Genomic DNA, 9897 nt, shown 5'->3' with positions numbered 1-9897 from the left:
GCAACTTAACACGACTCTGATACGGCTGCCCCTTGACAGGCTTGAAAAGCTGAAGTGAAGGGCTGCAATAAAGGACCAGTATAAGATAAATAAGGAGTTTTTTGAACTGTGAATCATGCAAAGCTACTCTAGTGGAGTCCAAAAATAAAAATATAGAGCTGGAAATTAGTATAACCTTTAAGCATAACCCACCCTTAGTCCCTCCTAAACTCATGACCAGTGCACTAGGGGTGTGCCCGAATACGTTATTCAGCAAAGCACAAATAGTGGGTTTTTTATGAATATTTGTTTAAAAAAAATTCAAAAAATTATTTGTTTTTGGGAAGAAAAAAAAAAGAACATGTCAAATACCAGTACACAGGTGAGTTACATCACTATCTCAGTCTCTGTTCTCTGCTCCGCTGTTACATCTATCAGCAGGTCTCAACAAGGGGAGTCATATCCTCCTGCTATATGACACACATTTTCTAATTTGGACATCACTCCCGGAGTTGGGGGTGTTCCCCAGAGATAAAGCTGAGCTACTGACACATGTGAAGTGCTCTCAAGGGACTTGCCATAATCTGTTGTTCCCCTTCTCCTTTCCACCAAGTTAGGTTGTAAAAAATAGGCAATAAATGAAAAGTGCAAAGTAAAAATCACCTTTGAAGTTCTTCCCTACACGTTACACGGTGTGCTGTTTCTGTGTTATACAAATACAAATACAAATAATTTGTCTACCTCAACAAATACAGATACAAATATCAATACTGGACTGTTTGTACATCCCTACAGTGCACATTTGAAGACAAGCATCCTAACAGCCTAGTAGCTAGTAGCTTAGTCTTATTTTGAGGACTATTTATGTCCCCTAACCAAACTTTCCCTAACCCTAACCATGTCATGTTTGCGCCTAAACTTAAACAAAGCTTAAAGAACGATTCCATCTGCGTTTTTTTTTTTTCTGCTCAAATGGAAATGCCCACTCAGCTGTTAGCAAAAAGCAGTGATGTGGGTTAGAGTGCTGAGGCCCAACCCGCCCAACAACACACATGCAGTTTGCTGACAGTGTCTTCCTAACATTCTCGCTAACTAGAGCAAGAATGTTTCCTTTGGTTTATATGTAGCAACATCACCATGCAGAAACCTATGTCAGGTCACATGGGAAAACGTTTTTAGAAGGGCTTGGGAAAATGGCATTTTGAGTTATAACATACGCACTTTGAGTTTTCGGATTTGAATACATATGGAACACTAATGTTAAGCTACAGTGTGACATAAAAACCTCAAAAATAAATAAATAAATAAATAAAACTAAAATGAAATAATGCAACTGCCCTATAACTACAGCATTGTCTGGACATGAAACAGATTCAACAGCAGATCAGAAAAAGCTTCTATGTGTCGTTCTGGAGGAGTGCAATTACAAACAACACATATAAATGCATAGTGACCATTCTTCGGGCGAAATTTAGAACATTTAATCCATGTTTCAAACTAAAGCTTGATGTCCACATGCATGTCCAACATGTGTTGTACAAGACCCATAAATGCCCCCCCCCCTCCCCTCTGTTCTTATCCTCATCAGACCAACAACCCATAATTCCCTCTGTTCCCGTACCTGCTGCTGTTATGACAGATCCAACAAGCGGCAATCAGAGCTCTTATGCAGACAGCTTTATACTTATGATAAATTTATTCTGTTGATTTTCCATTACATAGCGTACCATTGGCATCTCATATTAACAGCTGAAAAAGACATACATTAGTTTAATTATACCATCACATATGTAAAAATACTCTTTCAGTTGCATAGTTAATAACTGTGATTCCCTTTTACCTGTGTGGATTTGGAGGTGCAATAAAATATCTTTTTATGTTCATGTTTGGGTGTGACCATTTGGGTTATAAAGGCTGATTATGCATCATTTTTTTATGTTAAAAGCTTAAAACTTTAACATCTGAAATAGCATTTAGACCAACATGAATGACCCTGACTGCACATATCTTTGTGTTTGCACCATGTGCCCCTGTGAGCTAATACTAAAAGGAACGACATCTGGAAAGAGGCTTGTCCTTGGCACATGTCAAATTTACACCCACATAAAAAGGTAAATACCCTGCAAGGCTGCACAGATACAAGCTGCTGATTGTCTTTCCTATTACAGCTTTATGGAAGGTGTAATTCATACAGACATCACCCACCAGTGAGCCTTAATCGAGAATTGTCTCCCTTCTGAAAATTATCAGCCCATATACAGTACCTCCAAAATACCTCAACCAGTAAAAGACCTCACAGAGGAGTGGATAAGATGATGGAAAATTATATGCTGCTTACGTTATCTGTTGCTGCAAGTGGAGGTTTCTTATATTTCTAATTCTGTATCAAGGGGGAAAAACACTGAGTTTAGCCTGATGTTCAGCCTTATTCTTATTTTCAATGAAACATGTTTAATCATAGCTGTAAATTTACCATCTGAAAATCATGTATCAGCAGTAAACTACACACACACAAGCTGTAGCTGACTGATGAATGTGTAGTTGAGTGTGTGTGTGGTAGGAAAAAGGCTCTTGGTTGGGGGTCAGCCACACTGCTTCCCTCCGTCTCATAAAACATCCACCTCAGAGGACACAGCTGCTGAGCACGGCAGACCACCCCCTGCCATTCCTCTCCATCCTGCAAGGACACACACACATCACTTATGTCGCCTTTCCCTCCCGTATGTTGTCCAGACACTTTGCTGTTCATTAGCAAAAAAACATATACAGTACGCTGATGTATCTGTGTGGAGGACTGGCTGTGTGGCGAGGGTAAGGGTTAATAAAGACCACTGCCATGACCACAGACCTGAATTGGACTTCCTTTCAGGCTTTTGAATTGACTTGAGATTTGATTTGAGACTGTTAAATGATTTAAGTTGACACTTGTTTTGAATTACCTATAAATTACTTGAGACTTGATCAGAATTATCTGAGACATGCCTTGGATTACTTGTGACATGACTTGGACTTGTCCTTCGAGACTTGAGAATCTAGACTTGTCTTGAATTACATGAGACTTGTTTTGAATACCTATAAATTACTTCAGACCTGACTTTAGACTTGACCAGAATGATCTAAGACTTGTCTTGAAATACCTGAGACTTTATAAGTATCTTGAATTTCAGTCTTATATTCTGTTTTTAGGGTGACTGTGTAATATCTGGGACTACAGATGAAAAATAGCCTCTTGGCTAACTCTGGCGCATTTACAGCAGTGTCTATTAATGCGCACTGTCCCTGTTTAATAAACCAACAAATAAAAATAAATAAATAAATAAAAATAAATGGACTTACTTGAGACTTGAATTGAATCATGTGAAACAAGATTTGTCTTGATTTACTTGAGATTTAGCTTTAGACTGGTCTTGGATTAATTGTGACTTGACTTGGACACTCGTGTCCTGAGAGACTTGAGAATTGACTTGAGACTTGCCACAGCATTGTTCTGATGCTATCATGATATAACAGGACTACTATGGCACTGCCTGTATAAAATTTCACTACTGTGTTTTTTTCCTGGTTTTATTCAAGTACAGCGACTCACGCTCTACAGCCTCGTGTGACAGCCACCACTTGAAAATAATTGTTTATACATTAGACATTAACTACAGTGCATTCAGTGTCGTCCTAGCACCATGGTAATTTATTGTAGCCTTCAGATGGTACATTACATCATCTAAAAGCCCTCTTCTACCTTTTTGTTTTGATTTCTTTTATCATAAATGTGAATTTATGAATATGATTTACCTGAGCCTGATTACTGTTTCTATGCCAGCACTGCAAATATGCCCTCATAGGTTGATAAACCGTATGTGGATGATTTCCAGGTAAAGGCTTTTAAAATTTCAAACTCATATAAGCACATGAACATATAATTTTTCATTCCAAAAGAATAAATGTATATTGTCTGTTGTTCCAGGACATCACTTGTCCTCCTATAGTTTCTTAGAAGATAGTGTGCTTATATCTTTGCTCTTGCTGGCTGAACAGTGTTTCAGTCCTCCTTTTGCATCCAAAGATACACTATTTACCAAAGTAAAGAAGTCGGTGGCTTCAGGGCTTGTTTGAGAGTCATGCTGAGGTTACTCTATCTCACTTAAGTCTTGTCCTGCCAGAGTTTGTTTGAGCACTCTTATTAAATTGCCATACTGTTGTAGCTCTCTCCATGACCTGCCAAGGATAAAAAATCTGTTTACTGTAAATTGCACCCCACTCCCTCTCAAATACCATCTGCTGCCCGAACTGCACTGCACTCACAACCTCTAAAAATAGGCCTCCTGATTGGCTCCTGAGGAGACGGGGGGTCCACATCAGCCTGAAACCCCTCAACGCTTGTTCACAAATCTGTTTTTGACTTATTGCTGTTTTCATTTCCTCTAGTGCAACATTTTACACCAGGCAGCTCACTGATCTGCTTAATGTCTAATGGAACTGGTGTGTTTGCATTCAGTTTACATTGGACCGACACGGCTTTTGAAGGCTGACACAATGCTGTTTGATGATATTTGATGCATATTTAAAGTTAAAAGATATTTAGGGTATTTATCATTTCATCATTTACATTAAAGGCTTTGTTTGTTTGCCATTAAGGCAATCTAAAAAAAACGTGGGCACACACAGTCCTATATGGCTTACCACTTGAAAATATGTTATTTCAGGAAAACAAGTAGGTTTTAAGATGTTTTTTTAAAAACTTAACAACATGCTGTTGTTTTCTGTAGAGCTTTGCTAGTGGTGTGGCTAAAAATATGACCGTCAACCTGAGGGTGGTGGTAAAGCACGTGACAGGAGAAACTGTCGGTGAGCAGTGTGGGAAGAAATTCAGCTGTGAGTACTTGTGGATATTATTCCTGATTCCTGCAGCCTATAGACTTTGGATAGAGTGGCTGCTGTAGTTGATTAAGTTACACAGCTTTTATAGAGACTGTTGGGATCACTGTGAGTAGTGCAACCTGGTTGCTAGCGGCTAGTTCGCTTACTAGCATCATCCCGTTTCCAAACATTTCAACATGGCCGTGTGTGAGAGCTGTAATCTGGCTAACTCATGACTGGAGGGCAACATCCACTGGCTGGAGAATAAAATCTAGTTGATCGATAGCTTTCTGTCAGTCTCTTTGGCCCAGTCCAGGCATATCTCATATATGCAGGCGTCCCTTGCTCTGTCCCCCTCCTCCCGGCTGTTGTGGGCCATGGTCCCAGACTCTGCCACCACTCTTCCATGGCTGGCAGCAACTAGCGCTGGAGCCAGTGCTGAACCTGGTGCCAGAGTGGAGAGACCATCAAGCCGGGTGCTGTCATTCCATCTGCGCCAGTCCTGGCTCAGCCAGGTGCTGAGTGGGCTAAACAGGAGCCAGGCCCAAGGCCCCAGTTTTTACCTCTACACCTAATCGGACCAACCTCCGGGTGTAACTATCCTGGTCCAACGTAGTTTGTGGTGACAGGAAATGCTCAGGCACAGCGACTTTACAACCTAGCCTGGAACTGTCAAACTGTTCTGCCTGATGATTCCCTGGCCTTCCCAACAGATACAGCTGTGGTCCTGCTTCTACCAGACCTGGATGCAACACCTCTTGATACTGCTGTCTCCCCTCCAGCACCTGCAGATGTTGCTCGGAAGATTCACCAGCCCAACACAGGAAAACAGAGCAAACAACCCCCTCCAGCAGTCAAGTCCTCCTCCTCCTCCTCTTGACACAGGTTGCTGAAGGAGGCCGTGATCAGGAGAAGTTCTGGAGGTCTCAATCGTACAGAGACAGCAGGGAACCCCTCTGCTAAGAAGGATGCCTCCCCCTCACTGCAGTAGTCTCCGGTTACGACCATCTATTGACAACTGGTGAATGCAACACACACTGTGGATGTTAAATTTGTTCTGTTTTGTCTGGGCAGACCCAAGCCTACACCCCCACGGCCACTCTTCTCCCCCTGAACACTGATTGACAGTGATTCCATAACTGGGAATGTGCGTTTCTTTAATGAGTCACACACTGTTTCCTGAGTGCCAGCCTCTGATATTCTAAAAAAGCCCGTATAAAAAAAGTATGAAGATAATACATACATGATGAAGTTATGTGACTCAATAATAAACCCTTGGTAACTTTTATTAATCCAGATAAAGCACTAAAGGTGGTTTCTGATGGTTTGTGAAGTACAGGGGCACAGTTAAAATCCTTTAAAATCTTTCATCAGACTAATTTGCTAAATATTCACAGTTATTAATATGTGGTTATAAGGAAGGTGTAGTTTCCCTGCTATGATTACGTGCTAGATTTGTTCAAGGAGAACCCGCTGCAGGTGATCGATCAGAATCACGCAGATGTCTTCAATTTTTAGGTCTTTGTTGTCACCACCACATCCATAATCCTTTTACAACAGTCTGATGACTCAGTGGTTCTGTGTAAATGAACATAATAAATCAGAGTAAACATGTCAGGTATCTGTATGACAATATAACAAGCACATGTTGAAATTGTAAACTACATTGCTTTCTCAAATGTGTAAATTTCCACTGTACAAGGTAATACAACTGTCAAACAGCAAAAAAATAATGTGGCTATATCTGAGGCTGAAACAGCATATTTCCTCTAACAGTGGATTAATGTCTATCAGCAGTGAAACACCGCCCTCTATTGGCGAAAACCGGCTGAACTATCTGCTAAGCTACACGTATTGTGCGTGCCTTGGGTGCCGCTATTCTATCGGTAATATAGTAAACCAACACAAACCAAACATAAAGCAAACAGGAAGTATAACAAACAATCTCAAACACTTCACCCACTTGCGCTACTTGACACCAGATGACAGTTAGTACAAGGCAAAGTCCTTAATCCAGAAAAGCATCTGATGCGTGGCAGACTTCAAACTACTTTTTTGAGGGAAAAAAAGGGCCAACCTAGCTCAGTTCTGATTGGCCCAAAGTGTCATGTGAGGCAGAGTTCAGGTGGGGGGAGAGAAAGTGAGGGAGAACATTACGGTGAGAATGTCGCTGCCAGGGAGGGCCTTTTTGACAGTGATGGAAACAGTAATGAGAATGTACATGAGCTACTTTTAGTTCCTAGTTTAGTTACTGAGTTCAGTTCCTCTGGTTTCAAAAGTCCAGGATATTTGTGATATGTATCTATAAGCAGCATGCTGATAAATGCGCTCAAGGACAAGCTAAGAACAGTGTTTTGTTAGCATTGATGTGGAAGAATAAGGACCAAACCATGTAGCATCTCAACTGAACCATTGTCGACATTAGCAAGTACATTTTTAAGCTATTCAATGTGCTACAGCTGATTAGCATGAGCTAGGTAATGAATTATCAAGAGTAACATTAGCCGGGCATTTTTCACATTTTCCTAACGGATGTTTGTCTGGTGTATCGCTCAACAAGCCAAGGTGCTGGACAAGACAAGTGTCCATGTTTATATGTTTGATGAGAAGAAGTTAGCTAGAAAGCTAATGCAGGTTGTTGTTAAAAGTCTGTGGCTCTTGTATGCCAATGATAGAATGATGAAGTTACAAGTTTATGCAAATAGTGTGAGATTTTGTGAGATTATGCCATGTTCATGTTCACATCATCTGACAACTCAAAAAGGTTGTATGATTACAGAGTTGTCCTATGAGAGTTTAAAATACTTACATAATTATACCCATGAAAACTGGGTTTAATTACAGTGAATGACATACTTTGGCTGACATGAGGCATCTATATTAGCTTGGTTTTCAGCCAAATCTGTATTATTAAATGCCAAGTTGGATATATTGGAGCTTTCAAAAAAATCAGAGTTTTCCAGTCCAACTTGGATGTTTATGTCAACGCTATTTACAAATTGGAAACTCGTAATTTCAATAAAATAAATATGACATGAATGCAGCATTAGCCAAGCAGCCATCAAACAGATGTTGGACACATGATGACCAGATGTTGAAGTTATAGAAGTAGAGCTGAGGCAGTCTGATATTGCACACAGCGCTGTGCCTGACAGCCTTAATTAATTTAGGGTGAAGTAGCCTCTTTAAATAAATATCTCTTTTTCAATCATAACCCCTTTCTCACTTGACCCAGTATTAAATACAGTGTCAACTCTAAATAAATAAAACATCTTCTGATAAGGTTAAATGTGGTTGCCAAGTGCTTATTCATGGGGGAATGTTGGGACTAAATAATATTGTAGAGAATACGGTCTAGACCTGTTCTATTTGAAAAGTGCCCTGAGATAACTTCTGTTATGATTTGGTGTTATTTTAATAAAACTGACTTGAAGGGATTTCAGATTTCAGAAATAAATGTGAATAATATGTGACTGTTTGAATATTTTAAAGTCCCAAATTCTAACATGGTTGCCCATAACCTTCTCTCTGTTCAGAGGGTGGGGTGCAGCATTAAAAATGACAGATACTTGAAAATGCCCTCTGAAATGCAGAACTTTTCCACTGCTGCAGATAAAGCAGCTCATAGAAGAAAAAGGCTGAGGAATCTATAATAATCTTCCAGAGGCACAGCCCGTATCTTCAGCTCTGCACATATTTAAAGGTCATTGGTGGTTTTACAAGTGGAGGTAATGGCGTTCCTACATTTCCATGAATTGGCTGATCTGTCCATGAAGGCTTGTTTATGAGCGGTTTGTTCCTCTCTCAAACCACAGTGCTCATTTTAGCCACCATAAAATATACAATTGCTCTGATTCATCTTTGAATTAGTGGGATGGTGACAGTTCCCACCAAGCTTCTGATTGAGCGCCGATCCAGGTGCAGCAAAGAGCTATTATTGTATTAACTGATTAGCAGAGATGTGTCATCTTTGGCTGATTGGAGTGACAGAGGTCCTACACGTTCCCACTGTCTGTACATACAGAGCTACAGTACAGCTCAACCATTACTCCATCCTGAACTGCTGCTCACAGCTGATGACACTTTACATTTGACAAGTTATTTGAAAACTGTAATAATGTACTGATTACACATTACACATTGGAAAAATAAATTAATTACTTTAAGTCTGTCAAGTTGAAGAAGGAAAGGTTAAACTGTTATGAAGTTATGTAGTAAATCTGTTAAACTTGGTGCACTCATGACTGTGTGTGTTGCTCTGAGGCTGCAGGTTTTAGCTGTTTATTCTGTTCTTTTTCAATTTTAAGGTTACCGTGTTAACTCAGGGTTCATTTTGCTTCCGTTTTATCATTTTTGCTCATAAATGCCACATATTCCTGCCTCCTGACCTGCTCCTTCAGCATCCCCTTAAGGTTTTACAGTACCAAACAGCATCTTCTGTTCTTTATATGACACTATAGCACAACACTGCCACAGACAATGGAAGTCCAGGTATTACATACCATCCCTGGTCATCCACAATTTAATTTTTTGAAAAGACACTTTGGAGTGTAGTTACATGTGAGTGAAACACAGAACTGTAGCACAGAAAGTGTTTTATTTCTTGGTAAAAGTCACAGCACAAGACAAAATCAATGTAGTTCCATGGATAAGTCAGGAGAAAATAGACTGGAAGTGTAAAAATATGCCTAAAGTGATCAGGCTAAAATGAGTTGCTGCACATCCCTACAGATTTTTTCAGTTATTCTGGTTGATTAGACCTCTGCTCAGGTTGAATGTGAGCTCAACAGATTCTTTGAACTAATCAGAATGATAAAGGTGTAATTTTTCCCAACCAACAAAGCTATATTTGTCATTACATATTGTCTATACATGCCCACACACACCTGAGAAGTTTCCCAATCAGCCAGAACCAATGGCTGATTAGAGCAAAAGTGGAATCACCTGTGTGGGTGGACCACAGGTGTGCAGTGGCTTTATAGGATGGGTTTGGTTAGGATTTCTCAAAAATGCATTCTAAAGTTTAGCCACAGTAATGTGTTAGCAAGCTGTTTTCTACCTGAC

General features: G+C 40.1%; 1 long non-coding RNA gene across 1 annotated transcript; it reads right to left on the bottom strand.

The window, feature by feature from the left end:
• Nucleotides 1-1695: 1695 nt before the first annotated feature.
• On the bottom strand, nt 1696-7429 carry LOC121913367. Its single transcript, XR_006100305.1, has 3 exons — nt 6797-7429; nt 6280-6411; nt 1696-2656 (listed from the first exon to the last, which is right to left on the bottom strand). It is a non-coding gene; the product is annotated as an uncharacterized LOC121913367 (long non-coding RNA).
• Between the last annotated feature and the right edge of the window lie 2468 nt (nt 7430-9897).

Source organism: Thunnus maccoyii, chromosome 15 (assembly GCF_910596095.1).
Source record: "Thunnus maccoyii chromosome 15, fThuMac1.1, whole genome shotgun sequence".
Classification (NCBI taxonomy): Eukaryota; Metazoa; Chordata; class Actinopteri; order Scombriformes; family Scombridae; genus Thunnus; species Thunnus maccoyii.
Note: the sequence above shows the minus strand (reverse complement) of the source record. Positions and strands in the feature narration are given on the sequence as shown.